Consider the following 26,040-nt stretch of genomic DNA (forward strand, 5'->3'; position numbering starts at 1 on the left):
CCTATCTTTCCAACCTTATCTTGTACTCGTCTCTAATCTTCCAGTTCCGGCAAGGAGTCTGTACTTTCTCCAGTGAAAGTGTTGCTCACATAGTCATTCATATCTCTGTCATTCTCAGGCTCGTTCATTTTTTCAAACCCTTTGTTCAGGAATGGTCAAGTCTCTCCTATCTCATTCTGTCCCCTTTGGTTTCTTTTTAGCCATGGCAATCTTGGTGTCTTTACCGCTCACCGTTCTACTTGGGCATATACAGTATCTTGGTTCTTAATAGAAGTGTCCAGTGTGGAGGCCTTTTCTTCCCAGGTGTACTGTAAGCTCCTGGAATACAGGAATAATAGCTTTGATTTTGTAGTTACTCGTTAAGGATGTTTTAATGGGGCTTGTAATATATCCGAGTTGCCATATTGGTAAGTAATGGTTTATATTGTATTTGCCAGCAAATAAAGTTTCGAACAAGGATTGGCAGGTTGTTAAATGTGGGATACCATGATTCTGACAGATCGCTGATAATCTGACTTACAGGGTAAAGTCTCCAGAGTATAAGGCCTTTGGGGAAGGTCTTCCTCTGGAAAGGAATGGCCTATGTATTATTATCAGTGAAAGAGTCTTCTATTTTAATAAAGCATCCTTTAAAATATATATACCTGGGAGCTTCATTGAGCATCTGACCCTTGATTTTGGCTCAGGTCATAATCCCAGGGTCATGGGATCGAGCCCTATGTTGGGCTCTGTGCTGAGTGTGGAGTCTGCTTGGGATTCTCTCTCTCTCTCTCTCTCTCTCTCTCTCTCTCTCTCTCTCTCTCTCTCCCCCCTCCCCCCCTCCCCCCCTTCTCTCCCCCTCTCCCTTCTCCTCTCCCTCTCCCTCTCCGTCTCCCTCTCTCTCCCATGCAGGTGCACACATACTCTCTTTAAAAAAAAATAAAAAATATATAGATACCTTAATTAGTAAGCAGGTCCTCATATTGTAATATAGTTTCCTTGTGAGTATAAATGAAGTTAAAAAAAAAAAACCAAAGCCTAGAAATCTAGGGTTGGGCAAGAGACTCACTTTTCCACTGATACCCTTTGGGTTTTTGGTTGTTGTTGTTTAGCGCTGGCATTTTTACATACTCAAAGTGCCATTCTTTCTTGGATAGGTAAGCTGTCAGACATTGCCACCAATGTATATCTTCAATGTACGTTTGATTGCTACCTTTTTTAATTGGCTGTATTGATGTGCAGTTTGCACAGAGTATAATTCCCCAATGTGAAGTGTGCAGTGTGGCAAATTTTGACGAATGTGTTTAGTCATGTACGACTAGCACAGTCAAGAAGCAGAACGTTTTCATCACTGCCAAACATTTGTACCCAGCCTTTTGTCATTGATCCTCTACTGCATTCCCTGGCCTCTGGTGACCACAGATCTGCTTTATGTCTATTGTCTTTTTTCTAGAATTTCCTATCACAGCATATACATGACAGTATATGGTTTTTGTACCTGGCTCTCTTCAGATTGTACCTGAATTTAGATGGTGCGTGCATCACGTAGTTTGTTCCTTTCTGCTGCTGCATGGTAGTTCACGGTATAGCCGCACTGCCCTTTGTTTATTCTGTTTACTAATCGGTGGGTACTTGGATTGTTTCTAGTTTTTGGCTATTGTGAGTCAAGCAGTTACGTACATTTAGTACAAATGTTTGGGCATATGTGTTTATTTCACTCAGGTAAGTGAGTGGCAGAGAGATCGCTGAGTCATTATGAGAAGGGTAGGTTTAATTTCATAAGTAACCACCCAACTGTTTTGCAAAGTAGCTGTACCGTCTTGTATCCCTGTTGGTAGGGTACAAGAGTTCCAGTTGTCCCCGTCCTTGCCGTGCAAGGTATCGACAATGCTTTTAATTGTGGCTGTAGTTCCAGTGAAAATGTAGTGGTATCTCATTCTAGTCTTCATTTGTATTTCCCTAAAATGACTGTTGGTGTTGAGCATCTTTTCATAAGCTCATTGGCCATTTGCATATTGTTTTTGTTATTGTCCAGACCATTTACCTATTTTTTAAAAAATCGTGTGTTTTTTTTTTTTGTCTCCTTCTTATTTAGCGGTTTTAAGATATTTACATAATTCTGGGTACAAATCCTTTATCAGAAATATGTTTTGCAAACTTTTTCCCCATGACTATGGGCTGGCACTTTCATTTTCTTAAATTTGCCCTTTCAGAGGACATAAGTCTCATTTGGATGAAGTTTTATTTATCAATTTTTTTTCTTGGAGTTTTTGTGAAATATGAAACATTTTTGTCTAATGTCACTTACATTGTCTCATGTTGTCTTCTAAGAGCTTGTAATCTTATTGTTAGGTCTATAATACATTCTGAGTTAGTTTTTCTATATGGTGTGACACAAGTGTCATATAATTCCATGTGAGTATCCAGTCGTTTCAGCACCATTTGTTGAAGAGACTGTAATTTCTCCATTGAGTTATCTCGACGTCTTTATTGAAAACCAGTTGACTGTATGTGTATGGATGTATTCTGTTCCATTTTTTTTTTATTACTTTATGTCCGTATCCTACTTTCTTGATTACTGCAGCTTTATAGTCTTAAAATTAGATAGTATGTAGTTTCTCCCACTTTGTCTTGTGTTTCAAAGTTGTGGTGGTTATTTTAGATCCTTTACATTTGCATATAAACTTTGGAATTAACTTGTCAAAATCCACAAGAAAAACCTTCCTGGAATTCTGGAATTTTGACTGCAGTTGTGTTGAGTCTATGGATTAATTTCACAAAAATTAATATTGTAGTTCTGTTGGGTGTTATAATCCGTAAACATGACATATCTATTTATTTAGGTCTTCTTTAATTTCTCTTATTATTTTCTGGTTTTCTAGTTTCTTGCATATATTTTTTGTTAATTTTATCACTAAGTGTGTCCTATATTTGACACTGTTGTAAATAATTTATACTATATATTTCAATAGTATTGAGATACAATATGGCCAGTATGGAAACATATTTGAATTTTTATATATTGACCTTATAACCTTGTAATGTCACTAAATGTACTTCCTATTCCTAATAGCATTTTTAAAAAATGCTTTAGGATGTTCTGCATAGATAATCATGTTGTCTGCAAATAAAGATTGTTTTACGTCTTCTTTTCTCATTTGTCTGCCTTTTATTCATTTTTCTTGCCCTATTGCATTGATTAGGATCTATGGTGTTGAATAGAAATAGTAAGGGAGGATAGCCTTGTCCTCCTCTCGATCTTAGAAATAAAACATTCCGTCTTTCACCATTAAATCTAATGTTAGCTGTAGGTTCTTTGTAGATGCCCTTAATCACGATGAGGAAGTTCCTTTCTAGTCCCAGTTTTCTGGGAGTTTTTATTTATGAGTGGATGTTAAATTGAGATGACCCAGTGCTTTTTCTCTGTTGGTCTGTTAACCTGGTAAATTACTATGATTGATAATTCTAATGATAAAGCAACTTTGAATTCTGAGGTAAATCCCATTTTGTCATGATTCATTACATTTTTTTTATACGTTTATTAGAGTTTTTTTTTTAAGTTTTATTTTTATTTATTTTGAGAGAGAGAGAGCGAGAGAGAGAGCAGTGAAGGGACAGAGAGAGGGGGAGAGAGAGAGAATCCCAAGCAGGCTCCACATTGTCTGTGCAGAGCCCCACATGGGGCTCGAACTCATGAACCATGAGATTGTGACCTGAGCCGAAGTCAGACACTTAACCCACTGAGCCACCCAGGAGCCCCAATATGTTACTAGGTTTGATTTGTTAGCATTTTATTCCAGACACTTTTGTGTCTGTTTTTCTGAGGACTATTGGTAGTAGTTAAATTTTCTTGTTTTTGTCATTAAAAAAAAAAAAAAAAAAAAAGTCAGGGTAATCTTGGCCTCATAAAATGAATTGGGGAATGTTTCCCCATCTTTCATTTTTGGGAAGGGTAAACACCAACTGCTTTATGATTTGGAAAGTACAATCAGTTTTGTTACTCTGACAACTTAATTCTTCTTACTGAAATAAATATTTAGTCGAGGAGAAAGGGCATGTTCTTACTTTCAGAAATTCTCCAAATGGTTGTTTGTAGCTAAAACCGAAATAAAACAAAAACCAAAATAGCTTATGCCAGTATGTTCATACAGGTGTTTGTAAAACTGGATATGCAACTTTAATAACCTTGGGTGTGAATTTAATATCAATAAATCATATATATGATATATGATAGTATATTTCATGGAGATTTTAATTCTTGTATTTATTTTTGTTCATGAAACATTTTGTAAAGTCCCTTGTATGTGCTCATTAAGTCCTGCTTTGTGCGTACTTCAGCTTCTTAACAGGCTTGTCAGTGGTTAATTATTAGGTTACGGTAAATTTTTTAAAAAAACTTTGATCCAGGGCGCCTGGGTGGCTCGGTTGGTTGGGCGACTGACTTCAGCTTGGGTCATGATCTCACAGTTCCTGGGTTTGAGCCCCGCATGGGGCTCTGTGCTGACAGCTCAGCCTGCTTTCGATTCTGTGTCTCCCTCTCTCTGCACCTCCCCTGCTCGTGCTCTCTGACTCTCAAAAAATAAATAAATGTTAATAAAAAATTTTTTTTCAAAACTTTGATCTGGCAGAATATTCTATTTGTACTTCCTCCAAGGAAGAGCCTATTCCTTGAGAGTGCAATAGTTCTTAAGTTATACCTTTTTGAGATGAGAAGTCTGGGAGATGCGTTCCCGTTGCTTAGTCATCACTTTTATTGACTTTATCGAACGGATGTTACATGTTGGTGTTCAATCTATCTTCATCCAAAGCATATTCTGTGAAAGTGAGGATTGGGATGATGCCAAATGCTATTTACTGACCAGCACAGTATCTGTTAAAATTGTCTTCGAGGATTGGGAAACTGGATTAAGTGAATAAAAATGATGAACCATAATGTTTAATAAAGAAAAACAATTCAATTTGTGTTTTCATGCCATTCAAATAGTTTGCTATTCTCTTATGTTCTTTCAAGAATATTAGCATGTAAAGTTTACTGTAGGATTTAAATCATTTGCTACCTGTCTTGCTATCTAACTCAGACTGTAACCACCCCCCCACCCGCCAAGAAACTCGATGCCCTTGTAAATCACCTAGCATATTCTTAACATTTCCTAGAATAATATTTCAAAACTACCAGAAAAGTTTAAATTATATGAGATAGAATCTCATAAGGTGCTTAAATAGATTGTTTTTTATTTTTCCTTTCATAACAGTCATGAACTTGAAATTTCTCTCCTGTGTAAATTTGCAAAGTGCTTACCTTGCAGTAAATACCACCTACCTAATGACATAAGATATAAGAACCAGTAGCTATAAACTAAATCGTTAAGCATATTGTTGATACTATGCATGATTATATTTTATGCAACATCTTGCCTCATGAGCTGTATTTACATTTATTTCCTGTATGGAGGGACATAAAAAGCTGAGTTACAAATTACTGTTAAAGGCAGCAGTGGGACTGTTACTATAACCTATATTTGAAATGAATATTAGTGAAAGAATATAAGAAAAAAAAAAGAGATCTCAGGAATGGGTGTTAGAACTCACTGGAAAATGTTGGATTTTGTAGGTTACCATGACCCGTTGTCATTTTACAAGAGAAATCATCTGTGGGAACATTTAATACATCAGATTGAGAATACATTAGAGAAATCATCTGTGGGAACATTTGATACATCAGGGTGAGAATACATTAGAAGCACTGGAAGGCGTTTGTAGTTTTCTGTTGCACATACAGTAAAAATATGTTGCTTGCTAGGAAATTAATTGGTTAAGTGATATCCAAGCATCATCCTTTCTCGCTGTAGAAACTGAAGTTTGTATATTTGGAAATGGCAAGAAAATAGCAATGTTTTAGCGCTTTTTTTGGTAGTGGACACATGTAGCTTTTCACTAGCTGCTATCCTCTCATGATGTAATTAGTGATACACTGAGGACTTTTTTTAGCCCCTAATAATCCTTTTAAGCTTGAGATGGGAGGTAAGGCACTAGCTAACTCTCTGAAATGCTGCTTTCAGTTAAATTGTGCAAAGTAGGGGTGAATATGTGACACCAATAAGGCTTTACAGCAACTTCAGTGTGTTAGTTTCAGGCTTAATGCTAAGAAAGGTAAAGCTGAATATTAAAAGTTAAACTGTTACGTTTTCAAATGTTTTAGATGTTTATCTTGATGCACGCATAACATAGAGGAAACCTGGGCAAATATGAGTGATAATTTTTTCATTAAACAAGGACTTTTTTTTCTAACAGTGTTAAATTTATTATGTTAGATAACATAATAGATAGATGGTTATTTTGTGCATGTGTCTATTGAGGTATAAGAGTATTTGTGTTTATTTGAAACCATTTAGTCTTGAGCATAAATTGCCGAGATGCCGATTCAGTGTGTCTCATCCTAAGAAAATTTGGCATATTCGTATAATATAATCTCATTTTTAGAGCCCCGACTAGATTCAGTGTCTTTTCTGAGTAGCTGATAGGTAATTTTAGATTTGCTCAGCCCCTGCCTTCCACTGTCCAGTCGGTCACAGATCCTAGGACAAAGCTCGTGTGTGTATTCACAACTAAGTTGGGCTGTAAGCCTGGGTAAAGACGGAAGGCAAGAGGGATATCCCAGACCCAGGTCCTTCGATATATAACCACCTTTTAAAAATGAGAATTTCTTGGGGTGCCTGGGTGGCTCAGTCAGGTTAAGCATCCAACTCTTGGTTTTGGCTCGGGTCATGATATCACGGTTCGTGAGTTCGAGCCCCTCATCAGGCTCTGCGTTGGCAGCCGAAGCCAGCTTGGGATTCTACCTCTCTACCCCTTCCCTGCTAACATGCACTTTGTCTCTCTCTCAATAAATAAACACTTTTAATTAAAAAAATTAAAATGAGAACTTCTTATAATAAGGTCTTCCTAATCGTGTCACTACATAGTCTTTTAAAATCTTTTTTTCTTGGGGGCACCTGGGTGGCTAAGTCGCTTAAGTGTTTGACTCTTGATTTCAGCTCAGGTCATGATCTCACAGTTTGTAGGTTCGAGCCCCATGTCCGGCTCTCTGCTGACAGTGCAGAGCCTGCTTGGGATTCTCTCTCTGTCCCCCTCTCTCTGCCCCTCCCCTGCTCATACTCTCTCTCTCTTTCTCTCTCTCTCTCTCTCTCTAACTAACTAAACTTAAAAAATATTTTTCAATCTGTTTTTCTGGATTACAAAAGCAACACATATTTTATATAGAGAAAGGGAACTAATACCCATATGTCACCACCCACAGAGAACATAGATTACCTTCTCTAGGTAATAATATTTTAAAAAGTAAAATTGTTTTAGGGTCATTATTGGAAGATTCTCTCTTTTAAAGATGATCTTGTATCAAAATATTGCTGTCACGTGAATAGGTGAGCAGATGGAAGGATGGGATGTGGATAATTCAATAGGAGCCAGAGAGAGGGTAAAAACATCCCTGTCATGTTCCTGAAGCACAGACCACAAAGGGGGACATGAACGCCTGACCCTCGAGAGCACATCTGTGGAAACGGAAGGTTCTATCCATAGAGTATTGTTAACCATGGTACATACCGTTTGCACACGTCACTTAGGATATTAACAATATATTTGGATTCCGGTTACATTTTAGTCAACTGTTTGCATCCCAATGACAAACCACGTCCTCACCATAGAGGGAGGTCCCCTAAGGGTGCAGGTGCTGTGGCTGTTAAATTCTTCACTCTCAAAACTGAATCAGTAGGATCCTGTCCTGGAACTTCCCAGGTGTGTTTTTCACTCTTCTCAGATGCAACGGTTGGGCTAGAAATCATGCCTGTTCATCTGAATGCGAACCCTTTGGTGACATTCCTTTGAGTCTAAGATAAGTGGATGAAATGTGCTGCATAAATCATGTCACAGCAAACAATTGTCACCTGGCACTAGAGCTTGATGACATTTCAAAACGCTGGCTTACTGCTGGTAGTGTTCAGTTACAGTTGTGTAGAAAGTCTGTTTGTACAGCTGAAGCAGTTCTTGAGAAAGCAAGATTCCTCTCTCAAGCGATAGGGCTTGAATGAGTTTATAACAGGGATCCCTGTGCTGTGCTCCTGAGACAGAGTCGGCGAGGCTGTCTCGTAATTTCTCATTGCTCTCCCTCTGGCACACGCCCGAGAAAACAGCAGACCTTCAGCTTGGTGAAATCCTCAGTATTTACTGAGTCCGGCATCGACCACAGTGCAGGAATGTTTAAAAAACACAAAATTCCTAGAAGATGGTAGCCCAAATTTGGGCCTTAAGATACAGCTTTTCTCTGTAGTGATCGACTCCCTGTCAAAGCTCGTCTTCACTTTGACCTGTTCCCGAAAGTTCTGCATCTGTCTTTACTTACCGTCAGTTTAGTCTGGTCAGTTTAGTCTGATACATTGCCTTTTCTCGCAGAATGATAAAAGCCTGCTCAGCACAGGCAGAAAAAGGGTAATGAACTTCTCTTCCTCGACTCCAGAAGAAACTATAGCTACAGAGCTTTTACTTCATGCGGGCCCGAATTTTCTTCCTAAAAACCACCCGCATTCGATTTTACCACATTCCTGAACTTGATAACTTCTGTCACTTCTAGGAAAACTATACGTTTTTGATGTCTTTGGACTTCAAACAGGTGCATACACATTTAAAAAGAAATCTGTTGGTTCTCCTTTCCCACCCCCATCATGTTCCGTCTCCATGGATAACTTTTCGTATTAAAAAAAATTTTTTTTAATCTTTATTTTTGAGAGACAGAGACAGAGACAGAGCGTGAGCAGGGGAGGGGCAGAGAGAGAGGGAGACACAGAATCGGAAGCAGGTTGCAGGCTCCGAGCTTTCAGCACAGAGCCAATGCGGGGCTCGAACTCACAGACTGTGAGATCACGATCTGAGACGAAGTCGGACGCTTAACCGACAGAGCCACTCAGGCGCGCCCACTATTTTCCTATTTTGGATCTGAATCCTGTTCTGTGTCCTGTTAAACATGTAGATTTATTGTGTGTTCACACAAAACATTGGATGCGTATGCGTTTTAATTTTGCATTGCTGGTATTGTGCTCTAGACACCATTTACTTTTTAAAGAGCTGCCAGACTTTTGGGAATACATCTCGATTTTGTTTTTCTACCTGCTGCCTAGTATTCTGCAGAAAGTATTTGCTTCATTTTGTTTATCTTACATTGGACACCTAGATTACACAGCCTTCTTGTAACTGACTCCATATTTTCAGGCTATATATCTTGTACTCCATGTAACTGAAATTCCAGCTACATGAAGTTCATCACTCTTGTATGAAAACAATGTGCTTTTTATATTGCCGTTTGTTTGCACATATTTCCAGTTTTTCAGTGACTACGTCCTTACTCTGCAAGACTCAATTCCTGTCATCTCCTTGGTGAAGACTTCAGCAGCCCCTTCCTTGAGCTAGCTGTTGTGTTCTGTGCTTGCTCAGCATTTGCTTTTATCTTGGTAACGTAGAAGCCTATATTTCTGCTGAAAAGTCTTTTTTCTCTCTGGATTTTTTGAAGGGAGGGACCAAATCTTAGGTATCTTTTTAATTTTTAAAAATGTTAATTTTTGAGAGAGAGACAGTGCAAACAGGGGAAGGGCAGAGAAGGAGGGAGACCCAGAATCCGAAGCAGGCTCTAGGCTCTGAGCCATCAGCACAGAGCCCGACGCGAGGCTGGAACCCTTGAGCCATGAGGTCATGACCTGATCATGACCTGAGTCAGACGCTCAACCGACTGAGCCACCCAGGTGCCCCATCTTAGGTGTCTTTGTATCCTTCGCTGTAGTGTGGTGAACTGCGTATATTTGGCAAGCGGTACAACATGAATCGAATAAATGAAACGTGTAGGCTCTCTAGAATGGAATACTGACAATAGGAGCACAAATGATTCTCGTACGTAAGGATGGGTAGGAACACAAATACACAAGTAGTACTAAAGAGAGTAGCGTTCAGGAGGCTGAATCTCAAAATGAGGCTTGTGACGATGGAAAGGATCACAGCATATTGTGTTTAGATCGTGAAGGAAACCAAGAAGAAGCATAAACATCTTGGGACAGACGGCGTAATACTGGATGTCGGAACAAAGGCAGAATTGCAGAACTCCTCCTGGGTTGGTTTTAACTTCTCTATCCCAAGGAAACGAGCCTCGGGTTCCGCAAAGGAGACTCAGGATGGCAGCAAGGGCATTGAAGTCCAGGGAAGGCGAGGCAGCCGGGAGAACGCTCTTTGATGCTTCTGACCCCTTAACGCCTCAGGAATAAATCACCTGCAGAAATGAGCGGTTCAGTCATGGTTCAGCAGTGACGATCAGTACCAAAGGCGCCGAACGATCGTTATGCAGATACTGTCTTTATTTTCAAAAAAGAGGAGTAAATGTAGGATGTTATAACCGATGTAACCAGAAGTGGAATTTTGAAACCCGTGTTTCAGTTTCATGTCTGTGCTTGGGAAAATTCTTTTAATTAGTTATTAGATACTTGGTGCAGACTCAACCTAGGAAAGAAGCAGTCCTCCAGAGACTACCTAAGGTCGCTAGAAATGTGTGTCATGTTAAGCTTGTGTAACTTTTTTACCATACAGTTGGAATAAGGTGATTTTGCAAGGCTTGGGACAAAGCGTCTCGTGGTAGTGTTCAGGAGATAGATGGCCAAATTAGGGGCTGTTTTATGAGGACGGGCACATTCCTAGGCGGTTGACAAAACGTGATGAATGAACTGATGTCAGCTTGGAGAGAGGAATTTCTAGTGACGTGATTCGGCTCTTTCTTTCACTTTGTCCTATTAATCATTTATATCACCAATTTCGATGAAACACGTCCATCACATTTACATATCACATAAAGCTGGGAGTGACAGCTAATGGTTGGAGTAAGGGAATCAGGACAAAAAAAAAAAAAAAAGCCTTAGCCATCTGAAATGATTGGCTGAAACTGAAATCACAGTAGTCAAGAATATGAGGAAGACTTGGGAATTTGTGATCTACCTGTTACTCCTATGCCCCAGCCATAGACTTTTGTGTGTTTGTTTGTTTTTTAATTTATTTTTGAGAGGTGGGGGGGGGGGGCGGTGGGGAGTGGCGCAGAGAGAGAGAGAGTGAGAGAGGGAATATCCCAAGCAGGCACGATGCTGTCAGTGCACAGTCCAACACGGGGCTCAGTCTCCAGAAGAGTAAGGTCATGACCTGAGCCTAAATCAAGAGTCTGACTCCTAACCGACTGAACCACCCAGGTGCCCCTAGAGAGTTTTATTGCAAATACAGGGTGTGGAATGGAAAAGGTACAGCCTCTACGTACGAGAAAAAACCAATATGTTCATTTATACTTCCAGGTTTTAAGAAGTATCTGGGAACTTTGTCATATAAGGAATATTTCCAAGGATCAGAGTGGTATCCTTATTAAAACTTAACTTTTGAGGGGGTGCCTGGGTGGCTCAGTTGAGCGACCGACTTTGGCTCAGGTCATGATCTCGCGGTTCGTGGGTTCGAGCCCCGCGTTGGGCTCTGAGCCTGGAGCCTGCTTCCGATTCTGTGTCTCCCTCTCTCCCCGCCCCTCCCCCACTAGAACTCCATCTCTCTCTAAAAATAAATAAACCTTAAAAAATTAAAAAAACAAACAAAACTTTTGTGTGTATGTGTGTTGAGTGAGGAATCGTCAGAATAGTAGTTATTTTCAAATATTTGAAGACTGAAAAAGGAATTTGCCTAGTTCTTTATTTGTTTAGCTTTAGAAAAAAGTATCACGTACTTCCTGTGGGGCTGGAAATTGGGCCAGGCAGTGGGGATATAGTAGTGACTGAGCCCAAAAAGTGACCTCATCTTTACCCTTTGTGTCACTGACAGTCTGGGGAGGAAAGTCAGACATTAACCAGACAATTCCATGAGTAAATGTGACGTGCAGCTATGATCACACCAGTGAAGTCGAGGTCCATGGCACCCTGAGAGTGGATTAGTCGGGACCCTTGGTTTGGTTAGTGAGATTGCTGCTTGCTTGAGGCAGTGAGGCTGGAGGTGAGGAAGAGTGTACCTTAACTAGGTGACAGGAGGGAAGGGACCCAGTGTGAAGGAACCTTTCCAGGGCACGGAGGACACTCTCTAAACCTGAAAAAGAAGATGGGTTCAGGACCATCAGCCTCTGAAGACTTGGGTAAGAAGTTTATTCTGTGTTGAGGAAAAGTGAACCGCATTTGCTGGACTTATCTAGAAGGCTGATTTAAATTTGGGACGGTGTCACTGCTGAGTTGACCGGCCCCAGGCCAAGGGAGGACTGCAGACCATGGATGAAGAGGTGGGGGTGGGGGGATGGAGGGATGAGGGGATGGGCAGATGGGGTGTTGTGCCCCGGGAATCAGGACCTGTCATAGAAGAGGAAGGAATTCAGCTGTGGGATGGGGGAGAGAGCACTCTATTTGGGGACAGAGGATGTAGGTACAAATCCCAGTCTTGCCACTTACTAGTTTGGTGGCCTTCTGTCCCTGAAGTGACTGCCCAACTTTTGGCTCACATGTTTTGTCAGGATTAGGTGGTTCTTGCGAATGACCTACAAATTGTGAAGTGTAACATAAAATGGAAGAACTGAGAAAAAAAAATTTGTCCACAATGGCCATTATTGGACAGGGTGACTTAGTAATGGAATGGAGCTTCCTCAGTGGTCTCCAGCCTAAGTGTTTGGAACTGTGAAAGAGTTTTATCATTGTAGCTTCAGATCCCATTCTTCCCTGACAGGCGCAGCCTGAAAATCACTCGTCCACTTGGCTCGTAGCAGCCCTCAAGTTGCTCAGCGGGACTTTAAATCAGATACACATGAGCTGTTTTTGTCGTCGGTGACCTCAAAAGCAAGAAGCAGCTTTAATGAATCTTACAGCAAAGCCCTAAAGCCAAAACATTAGAAAGTATGAAAAATTGTCAAATACATCTTTAGTACTTTTGTATCTTAAATTATATCCAGGCACATAGAGATGTATGTATATTTTTGCTCTAGATATATATGCATGTATATTTTTGCCTGGATTTATGTTGTTGTGTGTGTATCCATGCAAATCCACACGAAAGACCCTGTGAGTGGAAATATACCATTCGTTTTTGCAGTGTTTTCCATTTAAAACCCACAATAAAATGGAAATCAGGGTAAAATACATAGCTATTTTTTTCGAGACAGGAACGGAATAATATTTCTAATGACTCACCGAACGGAGTATGCATTCATAACATGGTATTTATTCACGTATTGGTGCACACAAAGTCCACTCGACAAATATTCATTAAAGGACCTAAGATGTTTATATGTATTGCTCTACCCTGCATTTTTATTAAGGTTATTTACATGTATCACTACGAATCTCCACAGTCTGTGTCTTGGTAAAATATGACAAGCCCTTTTGCATTAAACTAAGGCAAAGGCCAGGATGCGAAGATAATCTAAACATTTAAACTTATGCAATCTTCCAGCATAATCCCAAAGACAACTTCAACTGGAGCATTCTGCCCATTTAATCAGGTGTTAAATGTTACTGTCCTTGAATATTTTGTTGCTTTGATGGTTTTAAGAATTCCTCAACTCTAACTATATTACCAATAGCGTGTGACTCGTGTGTTGAAATGCTGTTCATTCTAGTTGTTTCACACATATGCTTTAGGAGACTAGAACAATAATTGCTGAAAACCGATTGCATCTTAGGGGTGTTGAATCTTGGAAGTTGCTTCTGGATCCATAGCTGAGTGGAAAAGACATCTGAGTGAGAAATCAGATCTTCCCACAGACTTCCATTTATACCTACAATGACAGTAATAGATGGACCAGGCCCTGTGCTAAGGATTTTACATCTACTTTACTTAATCTTTCCACCAGCTCTATAAAGTGTGGGTATTGCTATTCCAGGGTTATTGATGAAGAAGCTGGGCTTTTGGGGAGGTTCGGTAAGGAGGCCTGGGTTCCGTCCCAAGTCACTTCTGATTCCAAGACTGCTATGCTGTTTTGAAACAGCTGATTTGCTACACAAGAAGTTGATTGAAATCATTTTAGACTAGTCTCCTGGAGCCACGCTTCTTGCCTTTGCGATGGATGGTGCTATATCAAAAGGAGATAACAGACAGATTGCAGATACAAAGGTAGAAATAAGAAAATGATAGCAATCCTTGAGCAATAATGGATTTCTTGTTGTTGCTTTTGTCATAAGTTTTTAAATAGCTAATGCTTACCTGTAGTAGGAAAGAACTCAGATAGCCCGAGAGCATATACAATGCAAATCATGGCTCCCTTCTGCTCTGGCCGCCCGTTCTCCCACGAAGAGGCAAGCACTGTGTCCAATTTCCAGTTATTCTTCCAGAGTGAGAGTTCACATGAATTGATTTTTGGGGAAAAAAAAGTAACATTTGAGCACCCTGTCTACAGAACCCAACTGGAAGCAGCCAGGTCTGGCCACTGCTTGACATCTGAGTGGGGCCAAGCGGGAGAGAGTGGAACTGGATGTAGAAGAGACGTTGTGCAGTGGAAATGCAGCCAGGCCTTCGCATTAGCCCTCTCCGCTCAGGAGTCCTTAACCCCTCCAAGCACGTTTGCCCCATTGTATAGATGAAGAAACTGGTTCTTTGAGTCCCCCGACTAGCTGTACGGAGAGCAACACTCCCACGCAGGGCTCTGCCTCTCATCTTTCCATCCAAGGCAGTGCTGGCGACCGCTGGGTTAGAGAGTGCTCTTGAGAATTGGACAGTCGAAGTGCTCTAGAACTGACTAGAGTTTCTGCCGGTCAGCCGGGTAGCAAGCTACAGAAAGCCCAAAGGCAATAGCGGATTTTTTTTTTTCTAACTTTTAGAACACATTGTTAAATTTTACAATAGGTTCCGATTTACGAAAGCTTGTGAAGATAGTACAGAGAGTTCCTATATATCTCACACCCAGTTTCCCATATCATCAGCGGCTGTCCTCACTCACTGTAAGGTTACTCTTTACTCCCCCTTTTCAGACTTTCCCCCTTTGGAAGGAAAGCACTGTGTGTGGCCCCCACTTAAGGAGCGGGGAGTCCTGTTCCACTCCCGCAAGAGTGGGGTGTGTTCGTAAATTACTTGGAATACTTCTGCATGAGATTTTCTCTACCCCCGTTTGTGTATGTATTTAATCAGTCATTTATTTATGTAAGTATGGATTCGTGGATGTTTTTTTAACTTATTTTTTTAAGTTTGTTTGTTTGGAGGGAGACTGAGACAGCGCTAGTGGGGACAGGCAGAGAAAGAGGGAGACAGACTCCCAGGCAAGCTTTGTGCTGCCAGTGCAGAGCCTGACACAGGGCTTGAACTCAAGAAACCTCGAGATCACAACCTGAGCCGAAACCAAGAGCCAGACGCTGAACCGACTGGACCGCCCAGGTGCCCCTCGTGGATACTTATTTTATACTTTGGATTATAATGCAACACCATATTATTATTCAGATTGGCTCAGCTTTGGTCATTGGGAGCTTTGTAAATGACCCCTGTGTCCCTTGTCCCTCTGATATGACCTCATCATTGAGTTTTATTTTTTGTTTTGAGTACTTTTTTAGTGTCTGGGACTATAGGATGCATTAGATTCACCCTTATATTTTCTACTCCACTCTTAGGATCATTTCTGCCAAGAGCCCTGGTTCCTTTTATGGGAAAATGGTGCTAGAATCCACGATCTGGGTGTCAGGTGTAGTAGCTCTTTGCAAACCAAATGCTTAGTGGAAAAGAAAGTTTTTGCCATTGTTTCAGGTAGTGATGAACTGGGTTATTGACATAATTTTTATGTTAATACTGCTGGATCGAAATTTTACCTGAGTGAGTTGAGTAGAATCATCACAAGAATTTCTAAGTAAAATTCTAAGAAGTAATTATTTTATTACTCTTTTCTATTACTTTAAAGAAAGCCGCCTGCCCATGATGGCACTTTATCCTTGACCAGAACCTGAGGCAGAGAACTTCAAAACATGGTAATTTGAAGCAGGTTGGGATTAATTTGAGGATATTGGAAAGACTTGATACTCCATTAGGAAAATTAACAAGCATGGAGTACGGAAAGACATGTAATTCATATTCATGTAAAGAATAATACTTTCTTTTGCATCACTAAGCATTTTAAATTTGTGTACCCAACAGAGGATTGGGAGAGAATGGGAAAGGGAAAAAAAAAAGAACAAAAAAGTAAAAAAGAACAAAAAAAAATGACTGTTGAGTATCGTGAAAATATCTGGACAGTGGTCCTAACTGATTTACGTTATTTCAGAAAAATATTCTTTATTAGAGATCTGGCCTTTTTAACTCTAGAATTAGATTTTCTTATTCTGAGATATTTGAAGATAGATTAGACAACGACTTTGGGGGGTTTGAAAAGGATTTGTATGTACGTATTTGCAATCGTAGTGGTGCTGGTGAACATTTCTTGAAAGCTTCTTTATCTTTTACCCTGCCTTTTGTCCCCTTTCACTCTTCAGCATCTGCGTACCATTTCAATAAGAGAGCGGAATTGTTACCGCCCACCAAGCAACCAGGTCAGAAGAATCGCAAGATCTGACAGGCGAATGCGTAAAATGTGTGTTGATTGTAAAAACAAAAGAAAACAAAACTCATTTTCTAAGAATTAACCATATGTTTTTTTCCCAGGGCCTACTTGTCCTCACCTATTGTATTTTAATTTTCTTGCAGCTTAGCTGTAAAGAATCGTCTTCTAAATCAGTGTAAATAGAAAAACTTCGATTTAAATGGATTGCCTGCAATGGCAATTGGTAGGCAGCAGAAGCACTAATGAGGAAGAGAGCCAGGCAGGTGAAAAACTGAAGGCAAGGTAAATGACGCAGTCTCTGACGAATAAGCAAACGTTAACTCAGGGCACCGGAAAACAGAGTGAGTCGGGGATGCCCAGGGAGCCGTCAAATGAAAACAGCTGGAAAGCCCCCAGAGGGACGGAGCTGAGTATAGAGACGGGCAGATCATAAGAGTGAGCTTCTGGGGAAGGGTTGCTCTTGCGTCCGAAGCCCGGCACAGATTGCCAGGGAGCACGTGAGACGCCCAGTGTCTCCCTCAGAGTTCAGCGGAAGCCATCAAGCCCATGCCGGAAGAGCCTGGGAACACTAATCTAGGACACAATGGAGGGAAACTTGAGCGTATGCAGGGTGTACCATGTGCTGGGTGAACTATGTCATTTAATTTTTATACCCGCCCTTTCCCTTCTCATGGCATTTAATTCTTACACCAACCCTCTGAAGGAGAGTATGACTACGGTGTTACAGGTGGAGGAAATGGGGCACAGAGCTGCTTGAGAATAGCTTGCAAATCACACAGCCACTAATCGGAGGTAAACTCAGACCAGGGTTTAAAAAGTGGAAGTTTTCATTTCAAGCAGTTTGGGGCAATCAAGATAGACTGAAACCAATTCGGTGTTGCGTAGGTGCACTCTCTTAGCCCCTGGGGCGATTAACGATACTTTTTTGGGGGGGGGGGGTTCTGGGTTGAACTGGTTAAGAGAAAGGAGTTTAAAATGGTGGCTGTGATGTTCAGATGGTTTAGAGCTGCTGAAAAATGAGGGTTCTGGTAGGCTGCTCTATCTGGAGAGCCTTAGAATGGGCTGAAAACTCCTGGACATAGCTGGTTAAGCAAGTGGGCTTGGGGATTGGCTGAAGGGTGGGTTCTTTTAATTATCATTTGACATTCCCTTTGACCTTCTCAGGATTCCTGTAGACGGGAGAGAGTGCTTTTTGGCTCTTCCGGGGAGAATAAATTTCAGTGGGGGCTATTCTTCGATTCTGGCCAACTGGTCGCTCCAATGCACGTTAGGCCGTTTGTGAATGAGAGAGGAGAATCACGAAAACCGCTGTGAACTGCAAGGATGTAATATGTTAAACATGGTGTGTTTATGTTTACAAAATAAATCTCAAGAGCAAATTAATTGTATGTCTGTAGTTCTTGAAGTGAAGTAGGCTAAGTGGGGGAAAAGCATGATTTAATCTCGCTTTATTGCTGGCCAAATCTCTAGGCTGGCCTTTTTTTTCCTTTTAATAAAAATGCTTGTGGTTCCTTGTCTTCCCATTAGCTCATAGTTGAGAGCTCTGTTAAGTTGTCTGTGAGACGGCGTGTATTAGGCTTGCCTGATTAAAATTGTTCATGAGAGATCAAGCAGACAAGGGACTTTTAGCATAATTAAAAAAGCACTGCTCGCCTTTAAAGATGAGATTTCAGAGATTTTCAAATTTATATCCACCTGTAGGGAAGTGTGTTTATGTAATTAGATTCCGGTTCTCTCATGAACCCTTCTTAACTCAATTCACACATGGTGTCCTTTCCTTTTATAGACTGTCATCTTCTCATGCAGGAGACGAGAGATGTTGAGAGGAGACAGAATTTGAATGAACTGAAACGTTTCCCTTGAAAGATCACAATGTGATAAGTTACACAATCAGTTACCTCCTTATGTTAACCTGTTTATTTGTGAAAGGAAATGCAGGAGCAAAGTTGAAGATAGTCAAGGGAAAAATCAAAACAAATGGCCTATCCTGTGTTCTCAGGCTAATCCGAGAAAAATTACAGCAGCTTTTGGACTCCTTGTGTTTAATGGACATCTTAGTCCAAGGTTGTTTTTTCAAAATTTTGTCTTTGCATATTGCAGTCCCAAACTTTCCATTGCTGCGCTCTGAAATCATTCAGTTCTTATTCTCATTTTACTATCGTGTTTCAGAGGGAAAAAAGATGATTACACTTAATGTGGTTTAAAATGGCTTCTTTTGTCCTTTTAAAGCAAAGTCCACTGCTATGGACTTGTTTAGTACTTTATAGAGCACATTTCAGGTTTTGTTTTTTTTTTTTTTAAAGTGTGTTTCTAAAATACATTTTAGTTCTTTGGAAAGAAACCCTTTCTAGCGTAAATCAAAATGTTATTGCTATAATGAGGCAGCATTTTAGAAGAAAATTACCAAGGTGTGAACTTTTTTTTTTTTTTTTTTTTTTTTTACCTACATGTATAAGGCATTAATTTCATAGACGAAGCGCTTCCGAACATGGGAACATTTTCTTCAGGGAAAGCATTTTCCTCAACGAATAAGTAATGCTTTGTTTTCACCCAGAAGATTGCTTTAGAACATTTCTCATGTAATTAAAATAATTTTTCCATTAGCTGAGAGTAGTTCTCAAAGCTTCTTGACTTTTTTTTTTCACTTCTGTCTTATTCTGCATTTTTAAAAAAGAATTCGTTCTAGCCTGATTTTAACATTAAACAGCAGTGTGCAGAAGGTACCCAAATTATGTTTATGTGAACTCTGGGCAAGAGAAAAAGATGATAAAAGAACCTCCCCAAACCAGAAGGTACCATAAATTATCCCAGTTATATACTGAGATTAAATTTTAGGAACCTAATGAAACATATATTGGCCAGGCATAAAAATACTTCAAAACCATAAACAATCGACGAAGAAAGGAGCCTGAAATTTTAAATGGTGGGATTTTTTTTTTTAATGTCTCATGTTATCTGCAGGAGGAGAGCACTAAACAAGGTTACATCTTGAAATGGTAAAATCTGTGAATAGTTTTGTTTGTGGGAGGAGGGTCACAAAAAGGTTATTCTTCTGGCTTTCTTCTTCTTGACAAGTAATCAGAGTAGTTCACAGATTTCCTGGTTTCCAACCATTTTATAGTCTGGAAAATTAATGCTTGCATCAAATTATATAGTACCTTACTTTTGATTAAATAAAGTGTTTTAACAGGACCCCACAATCAAGTAAGCTAGATAATAGCCGCTTTAATTAAGACCTAATTTAGGTTGAAAACATATAGAATTAACAAGGTGTACTATATGTTATAATTGTAGCAACCGGTATATTTCTGCCTTAGGCATTATGATTTCCTTTATATTCCACAGAAAGGAAAACCCTTATGTTCTCTTTATTCTTGTTCAATTTCACACACTGGTTTTCATATCCATTTAATTGCTTATTCATCCACCTGTCTGTCGTTCATCCATTTATTCAGTAAGCACTTATGGAACCTTTCCTGTTGGGCTTGGGTACCTGTGATACAGAGATCAGTAACTCTTTGAGGATATCTTTGTGTGTGTGTGTGTGTGTGTGTGTATGTATATTGCGTGCCACAAATTCACAAAGAATTACCAGTACGAATAGAGTGATGTGCATGTAAAAGAAGGTACATCTAATTGTTTCTGGAATGTCAGAGAAAACTTCAGCAGAGGAGACAGTGTTTAAACTGAGTCGGGAAGGTCCTTCACTGAGCTGAAAATCAGAGGAAGGGCACACAGAAAAGTGAGAAGAGCAAGTAAAAAATGCATTGCGATTTTAGAAGACGTGTAAATATTTTGGTATGTCTGGAATATCCAGGAGAAATCATTGGAAATGATACTGTGGAAGTAGGCAGGTAGATCTCTCACCTGGCCATCTCGATGAGTTCAGACTTTACTTGTAAGGCAGTGAAGGAAATGAAGCTGAGTGAATAACAGGAGAAAATTTGCATTTTGGAAAAATAAATTGGGCAGGATTACAGAAAATGTTTACAGAGGGCAACAAGGGACCACATGCAGTATTCATCAGATGGCTCCTGTTTCTTCAGTGAACTGGGAGGCAATCTTGTATCCTTGGGTTTTAGGGTCAGACAGACTTCATTACAGATCCTGAATCTCAAGAGCCCCTTAACTTCCCTCAGCCTAGGATTTTTCATCTGTAAAATGGGAATAATAGTGGTCTTGCAGTATTGTAGAGTTTACGTGTTCGAAATGCTTTGCTTGGATTTCTAGGCCAATTCTAATCCATCTTTCACTTGCCACACTGTCGGCCATTTGCCAAAAGCCATCGTGGCTTTCTTCAGGCTTCTCATTTCCAGGCTTGGTGCATTCTCAGATGTTCCAGGTTTTGGGGTGGTGGTTACAAAACAAAACAAAACAAAACAAATGGTTTTTTGAAGTATATCTGACATACAGTAAACCGCACATAATTAAAGAGTACGATTTGGATATTTGGATATGTCTGTGAGATCATCACTGCAGTCAAGGTGCTGAATATACTGTCACTCCAGTGGTTTCCTTGTGTTTTCTTGCGTTTTCTTCCCCTTCTCCCTGCCCCTTCATCTCCGAGCCCACCGCCCCCACCCATCCCTGCGATCCCTTACATACTTTCAGTCACTGTAAATTAGTTTACATTTCCTAGAAGTTGAGATAAATGACATCATACAGTAGGTATTCTTTTTTTGTCTAGCTTCTTTCACGGGACACGATTACTTGGTCATTCGTCCACACTGTTGCATGTAACAAGCGTTCATTTCTTTTGATTGTTGACTGGTATCCCATCGTGTGGGGTACGGACATATTCACCTTTCGCTGGACAAATGAGTTATGTCCAGTTATCGAGTATTATGATTAAGGCAGCTATGACCGTTAGCGTTCAAGACTTTGTATGGACCTACGCTTTCTTTGTTGGGGGTGGGTGGCTGGGTGGTAAATAACTTAGGAATAGCATGGCTGGGTCATATGGGAGGTATATGTTCAAAGTTTTAAGGAACGTCCACAAACTTTTTTACACCGCTTGCACCATTTGACATTCCCCACCAGCATCGTGTGAGAGTTCCGGATCCCCTGCATCCCAACCCACACTTGACATGGTCAGTCTTTTAAATGTTCATCATTCTGATGTGTGTAGTTGTTTCTCTTGGTGGCATTTATTTGCGTCTTCTCAGGTTAATGATTTGGGGCATCTTTTCGTTTGCTTATTTACCATCTTTTGTCTTCTCTGGTTTCCGTTCACATCTTTTGCCCACTTTTATTATTATTATTATTATTACTGAGTTTTGAGAATTTATTATGGGTACAGGTCCTCTGTCAGATGTTTGCTTTGCAGATATTTTCTCCTAGTCCGCTTGTCTTTTTATCCCAGCAAGGGTGTCGTAAACACCAGAAGTTTTTAATTTTGACAAAGTCCCATTTACCAATTTTATCTTCTATGGATTGCGCTCTTGGCCTCCTCGGTGAAAAACTTGGCCTACTGAAGGTCCAAAATATTTTTCTCATATATTTCTTTTCAAGGAGCCGTATGTTTTTTACATTTAAGTCTGTAACCCAATTTTGCAATAAACTTTTACCTTTGGGAAATTTTACACTTTTGGGAAGGTTGCAAAGGTAGTACAGAGAGTTCCTGTGCACCCCTCATCTACTTTCTCCTATTATTAACATCTTACATAACCGCAGATTTGTCAGAGCTAAGAAACCAGCTTAGTACGTTACTATTCACTTCACTTCAGACTTGATTTGGATTTTATCAGTTTTCTAATACTTGTTTTCTGTTCTGGAATTCAATCCATGATTCCCCATTTGTGTGTCGTCCTCATGTTTCTTTAGTTTTCTCTGATCCTTGACAGTTTCTTAGTGTCTCTCTCTCTCTCTCTCTCTCTCTCTCTCTCTCTTTCTCTTTCTCTTTCTCTTTCTCTTATGGCCTTGACAGTTTTGAGCAGTACTGGTCATTTTGTAGAATGTCCTGTAATTTGGGTTTGTCTGATTTTTCTTTTCTTTGGATGGTGCTGAGATACAACTTCTTGATTATAAAAAGTGCAGGAGATCAAGGAATGAGTTAAACCCACAATCGGGAAACCACTGAATCGAGCATGTAGCTCATTCTACACCACAACGGATTGGCCTAGTCTCTTCAGTGTCATAAAAAACTAAGGGGGGAAAAGGGACTGTTTTAAAGCAAAAGTAAAGAAGATTTAACTACCGAATCCAATGAGGGGGGGCCTTGACTAGATCCTGATTTTTGGGGGGGTGGGGAAGCCAGCTGCAAAAGACATTATGGGGACAATTGGGAAAAATTGAGTGTGAATTTGATATTAGAGGGCACTGCTGCTTCTGTATAGAGTCTCCCTGATTTTGTACATAGAAGATCATGTTTGTGAATAAAGGAAGTTTTACTTTTTCCTTTAAAATCTGGATACATTTAATTTCTTTTTCTTGCCCAATTATACCGGCTAGATCGTCTAGCACGATGTTGAATAGAAGTGGTGACAGCTGCCATTTCTGTTTTGTTCTTTAATTTTTTTTTTGACGTTTATTTATTTTTGAGACAGAGACAGAGCATGAACGGGGGAGGGTCAGAGAGAGGGAGACACAGAATCCGAAACAGGCTCCAGGCTCTGAGCTGTCAGCACAGAACCCGATGCGGGGCTTGAACTCACAGACCGCGAGATTATGACCTGAGCCGAAGTTGGACGCTTAACCGACTAAGCCACCCAAGCACCCCTATTTTGTTCTTGATCATAAGGGAGGAACATTCAGACTTTCACCATTAAGTATGATGTCAACTGTAGGACTAAGCCACCCAAGCACCCCTATTTTGTTCTTGATCATAAGGGAGGAACATTCAGACTTTCACCATTAAGTATGATGTCAACTGTAGGTTTTTTTAAAGACATTCTTTATCTGGCTGAAGAAATTCTACTTTGTTGAGAATTCTTGTTGGAAATGGATGTTGGATTTTGTCTAATACTTTTTTTTGGTGTCTATTTAGATAATTATGAGGTTTTCCTGTCTTAGTTTCTTAATATGGTGAATTACATTTAAGCCAGCCTTGAAACCCTAAACTGGTTTAGGGTTGAAATCCAGAGATTGAACCCACTTAGTCTCGATGTGCTATTCTTTTTTGTTTGTTTTGTTTTGTTTTGTTTTAATACGAAATTTATTGTCAAATTGGTTTCCATACAACACCCAGTGCTCATCCCAAAAGGTGCCCTCCTCAATAACCATCACCCACCCTCCCCTCCCTCCCACCCCCCATCACCCCTCAGTTTGTTCTCAGTTTTTAAGAGTCTCTATGTTTTGGCTCCCTCCCTCTCTAACCTCTTTTTTTTTTTTTCCTTCCCCTCCCCCATGGTCCTCTGTTAAGTTTCTCAGGATCCACATAAGAGTGAAAACATGGTATCTGTCTTTCTCTGTATGTCTTATTTCACTTAGCATAACTAACTCTCCAGTTCCATCCACGTTGCTACAAAAGGCCATATTTCATTCTTTCTCATTGCCACGTAGTATTCCATTGTGTATATAAACCACAGTTTCTTTATCCATTCATCCGTTGCTGGACATTTAGGCTCTTTCCATAATTTGGCTATTTTTGAAAGTGCTGCTATAAACATTGCGGTATAAGTGCCCCTATGCATCAGCCCTCCTGTATCCCTTGGGTAGATTCCTAGCAGTGCTATTTCTGGGTCACAGGGTAGGTCTATTTTTAATTTTTTGAGGAGCCTCCACACTGTTTTCCAGAGCGGCTGCACCAGTTTGCATTCCCACCAATAGTGCAAGAGGGTTCCCGTTTGTCCACATCCTCGCCAGCATCTGTAGTCTCCTGATTTGTTCATTTTAGCCACTCTGACTGGCGTGAGGTGGTATCTGAGTATGGTTTTGATGTGCTATGCTTTATGGATCTTGTTGGGTTCAACATTTTAGAATACTCATTATGTCTTTGCATTTAATTTCTGATCAGCCTATTTAGAGGTTTATCAATTTTACTGACCACTTCAAATAATGAACTTTTGCTTTCATTGAGTTTTCCCATTTTTCTGTTTTCTGTGTTATTTAAATTTTTTTGAATGTTTATTAATTTATTTTAAATATGAAATTTATTGTCAAATTGGTTTCCATACAACACCCAGTGCTCATCCCAACAGGCACCTTCCTCAATACCCATCACCCACCCTCTCCTCCCTCCCTCCCCACATCAACCCTTAGTTTGTTCTCAGTTTTTAAGAGTCTCTTATGTTTTGGCTCCCTCCCTCTCTAACCTTTTTTTTTTTTTCCTTCCTCTCCCCCATGGTCTTCTGTTAAATTTCTCAGGATCCACATAAGAGTGAAACCATATGGTATCTGTCTTTCTCTGTATGACTTATTTCACTTAGCATAACACTCTCCAGTTCCGTCCACGTTGCTACAGAAGGCCATATTTCCTCAAAAAATTAAAAATAGATCTATCCTATGACCCAGCAATAGCACTGCTAGGAATTTACCCAAGGGATTACAGGAGTGCTGATGCATAGGGACACTTGTACCCCAATGTTAACAGCAGCACTTTCAACAATAGCCAAATTATGGAAAGAGCCTAAATTTGTCCATCAACGGATGAATGGATAAAGAAACTGTGGTTTATATACACAATGGAATACTACGTGGCAATGAGAAAAAATGAATGTTTATTTATTTTTGAGAGAGAGATAGAGGACAAGCTGTGAGGTGCAGAGAGACAGGAAGACACAGATTTGGAAGCAGGCTCCCGGCTCTGAGCTGTCAGCACAGAGCCTGACGTGGGGCTCAAACCCACAAACCATGAGATCATGAGCTGAGCCGAAGTCGGACGCTTAACCGACTGAGCCACCCAGGCGCCCCAGTTTTCTGTGTTATTGAATTCTGCTATGATCTTTTTAAAAAATTGTTCAACAGTTCTCTATATTACTGAGTGCTTATTACAGTAAGTGTATCTTAATCCCCTTTATCTGTTTTACCCATTCACGCACCCTCCTCCCTTCTGGCAACCACCAGTTTGTTCTCTGTTTAAGAGTGGTTTTGCTTGTTTTTGGCTCTGTTTTCTTTTTTTCATTTGTTTTCTTGCTTAAATTCCACACGTGAGTGAAGTCCTATGGTATCTGTCTTTGTCTGACTTATCTTAACATTATACTCACTAGGTCCATCTATATTGTTGCAAATGGCAAATCTCATTCTTTTTATGTCTGAATCATATTCCCTTGTCTATATATACCATATCTTCTTCACTCATTCATCTATCGAAGGACACTTGGGTTGCTTTCATACCTTTGCTATTGTAAATAATGTTAGGATAAGCGTAGGGCTGCATATATCTTTTCAAATTAGTGTTTTTATATTCTTTGCGTAAATACCCAGGAGTGGAATTACTGGGTGAGATGGGAATTCTATTTTTTGTCTTTTCGAGGAACCTCCATACTGCTCTCCACAGTGGCTGCACGAATTTGTCTTTCCACCAATATTGCGTAAGGATTCCTTTCTCTCCACTTCCTCACCGACACTTGTTATTT

The 26,040-nt window shown here is 40.1% G+C and overlaps 1 protein-coding gene across 14 annotated transcripts in view; it reads left to right on the forward strand.

Moving 5' to 3' along the window:
- The window catches only part of RFX3 (regulatory factor X3), a 284,537-nt gene that overhangs the window by 62,588 nt on the left and 195,909 nt on the right, over positions 1-26,040 (forward strand). Inside the window, exons 1-3 of one of the 14 annotated variants that reach the window (XM_042912329.1) lie at positions 15,890-15,956; positions 16,458-16,555; positions 16,669-16,807. The exons of 12 other annotated variants lie outside the window; for them this stretch is intronic. The gene's annotated coding sequence lies outside the window, so the exon portion shown is untranslated. Of the gene's footprint in view, positions 1-15,889; positions 15,957-16,457; positions 16,556-16,668; positions 16,808-17,484; positions 18,400-26,040 lie in introns of those variants that run through there. One more of the 14 variants, XM_042912332.1, reaches the window with a different exon arrangement.

The sequence above is a fragment of the Panthera leo genome, chromosome D4 (genome assembly GCF_018350215.1).
Source record: "Panthera leo isolate Ple1 chromosome D4, P.leo_Ple1_pat1.1, whole genome shotgun sequence".
In the NCBI taxonomy this organism is placed as follows: Eukaryota; Metazoa; Chordata; class Mammalia; order Carnivora; family Felidae; genus Panthera; species Panthera leo.